Consider the following 3,526-nt stretch of genomic DNA (forward strand, 5'->3'; position numbering starts at 1 on the left):
GATGGGCTTTAATCCGACAACCTGTTGTCCGGTGGACAAATTGTCCCCGATCCGATGACCTGTTTTCCGGTGGGAAAACAGGACTGGATCCGATGACCTGTTGTCCAGTGGGCATATGCGCCCCAATCCGATGACCTATTGTCAGGTGGGCAAACGGGCCTGGATCCGATGACCTGTTGTCACGTGGACAGATGGGACCCGATCCGATTACCTGTTTTCCGTTGGGTAAATGGGACTGGATCCGATGGCCTATTGTACAGTGGGCAGACGGGCCCTGATCAGATGACCTGTTGTCCGGTGGGCAGATGGGCCTCAATCCGATGACCTATTGTCCGGTGTGCAGATGGGCCCCGATCCGATGACCTGTTTTCCTATGGGAAAACGGGACTGGATCCGATGGCCTATTGTCCGGTGGGCAGACGGGCCCCGGTCCGATGACCTGTTGTCCGGTGGGCAGACGGGCCCCGGTCCGATGACCTGTTGTCCGGTGGGCAGACGGGCCCCGATCCGATGACCTGTTGTCCGGTGGGCAGACGGGCCCAGATCCGATGACCTGTTGTCCGGTTGGCAGACGGGCCCAGATCCGATGACCTGTTGTCCCCTGGACAGATGGGCCCCGATCTGATGAGCTGTTTTCCGGTAGGAAAACGGGACTGGATCCGATGACCTGTTGTCCGGTGGGCAGATGGGCCCCGATCCGATGACCTGTTGTCCAGTGGGCAGATGGGCCCGGATCCGATGACCTATTGTCCGGTGGGCAGACGGGCCCCGATCCGATGACCTGTTGTCCGGTGAGCAGATGGGCCCTGATCCGATGTTCTTTTGTCCGGTGGGCAGACAGGCCTGGATCCGATAACCTGTTGTCCGGTGGACAGATGGGCCCCGATCCGATGACCTGTTGTCCTGTTGGAAAACGGGACTGGATCCGATGGCCTATTGTTCGGTGGGCAGACGGGCCCCGATCCGATGACCTGTTGTCCGGGGGGCAGATGGGCCCTGATCCGATGACCTGTTGTCCGGTGGGCAGACGGGCCCGGTTCCGATGACCTGTTGTCCGCTGGACAGATGGGCCCCGATCCGATGACCTGTTTTCAGGTGGGAAAACGGGACTGGATCCGATGACCTGTTGTCCCGTGGACAGATGGGCCCCGATCCGATGACCTGTTTTCCTATGGGAAAACGGGACTGGATCCGATGGCCTATTGTCCGGTGGGCAGACGGGCCCCGGTCCGATGACCTGTTGTCCGGTGGGCAGATGGGCCCCGATCCGATGACCTGTTGTCCGGTGGGCAGACGGGCCCGGATCCGATGACCTGTTGTCCGGTGGACAGATGGGCCCCGATCCGATGACCTGTTTTTAGGTGGGAAAACGGGACTGGATCCGATTACCTATTGTCCGGTGGGCCGACGGGCCCCGATCCGATGACCTTTTGTCCGGTGAGCAGATGCGCCCTGATCCGATGACCTGTTGTCCGGTGGGCAGACGTCCCTGGATCCGATAACCTGTTGTCTGGTGGACAGATGGGCCCCCATCCGATGACCTGTTGTCCGGTTGGAAAACGGGACTAGATCCGATGACCTATTGTCCGGTGGGCAGATGGGCTTCAATCCGACAAACTGTTGTCCGGTGGACAGATGGGCCCCGATCCGATGACCTGTTTTCCGGTGGGAAAATGGGACTGAATCCGATGACCTGTTGTCCCGTGGACAGATGGGCCCCGATCAGATGACCAGTTTTCCTATGGGAATACGGGACTGGATCCGATGGCCTATTGTCCGGTGGGCAGACGGGCCCCGGTCCGATGACCTGTTGTCCGGTGGGCAGATGGGCCCTGATCCGATGACCTGTTGTCCAGTGGGCATATGGGCCCGGATCCGATGACCTGTTGTCCGGTGGACAGATGGGCCCCGATCTGATGACCTGTTTTCCGGTGGGAAAACAGGACTGGATTCAATGACCTGTTGTCCGGTGGGTAGATGGGCCCCGATCCGATGACCTGTTGTCCAGTGGGCAGACGGGCCCGGATCCGATGACCACTTGTCCGGTGGACAGATGGGCCCTGATCCGATGACCTGTTTTCAGATGAGAAAACGGGACTGGATCTGATGACCTGTTGTCCGGTGAGCAGATGGGCCCTGATCCGATGTTCTGTTGTCTGGTGGGTAGACGGGCCCAGATCCGATAACCTGTTGCCGTTGGACAGATGGGCCCCGATCCGATGACCTGTTGTCCGGTTGGAAAACGGGACTGGATCCGATGACCTATTGTCCGGTGGGCAGATGGGCTTCAATCCGACAACCTGTTGTCCGGTGGACAGATGGGCCCCGATCCGATGAGCTGTTTTCCGGTGGGAAAACGGGACTGGATCCGATGACGGGTTGTCCAGTGGGCATATGCGCCCCGATCCAATGACCTATTGTCAGGTGGTCAAACGGGCCCGGATCCGATGACCTGTTGTCACGTGGACAGATGGGCCCCGATCTGATGACCTGTTTTCCGGTGGGTAAACGGGACTGGATCCGATGGCCTATTGTCCGGTGGGCAGACGGGCCCCGATCCGATGACCTGTTGTCCTCCGGTGGGCAGATGGGCCCCGATCCGATGACCTGTTGTCCGGTGGGCAGACGGGCCCGGTTCCGATGACCTGTTGTCCGGTGGACAGATGGACCCCGATCCGATGACCTGTTTTCAGGTGGGAAAACGGGACTGGATCCGATGACCTGTTGTCCAGTGGGCATATGAGCCCCGATCCGATGACCTATTGTCAGGTGGGCAAACGGGCCCGGATCCGATGACCTGTTGTCCGTTGGACATATGGGCCCCGATCCGATGGCCTATTGTCCGTTGGGCAGACGGGCCCTGATCCGATGACCTGTTGTCCGGTGGGCAGACGGGCCCCGATCCGATGACCTGTTGTCCGGTGGACAGATGGGCCCCGATCCGATGACCTGTTTTCAGGTGGGAAAACGAGACTGGATCCGATGACCTATTCTCCGGTGGGCCGACGGGCCCCGATCCGATGACCTGTTGTCCGGTGGGCAGATGGGCCCGGATCCGATAACCTATTGCCTGGTGGACAGATGGGCCGCGATCCGATGACCTGTTGTCCAGTGGGCAGATGGGCCCGGATCCGATGACCTGTTTTCCTATGGGAAAACGGGACTGGATCCGATGGCCTATTGTCCGGTGGGCAGACGGGCCCCGGTCCGATGACCTGTTGTCCGGTGGGCAGACGGGCCCCTGTCCGATGACCTGTTGTCCGGTGGGCAGACGGGCCCCGATCCGATGACCTGTTGTCCGGTGGGCAGACGGGCCCAGATCCGATGACCTGTTGTCCGGTTCATACGGGCCCAGATCCGATGACCTGTTGTCCCGTGGACAGATGGGCCCCGATCTGATGACCTGTTTTCCGGTGGGAAACCGGGACTGGATCCGATGACCTGTTGTCCGGTGGGCAGACGGGCCCCGATCCGATGACCTGTTGTCCGGTGGGCCGACGGGCCCCGATCCGATGACCTGTTGTCC

This window comes from Phyllobates terribilis, unplaced genomic scaffold, assembly GCF_046119375.1.
Source record: "Phyllobates terribilis strain yellow unplaced genomic scaffold, ASM4611937v1 Scaffold_10__3_contigs__length_209671492, whole genome shotgun sequence".
NCBI classification, from domain to species: Eukaryota; Metazoa; Chordata; class Amphibia; order Anura; family Dendrobatidae; genus Phyllobates; species Phyllobates terribilis.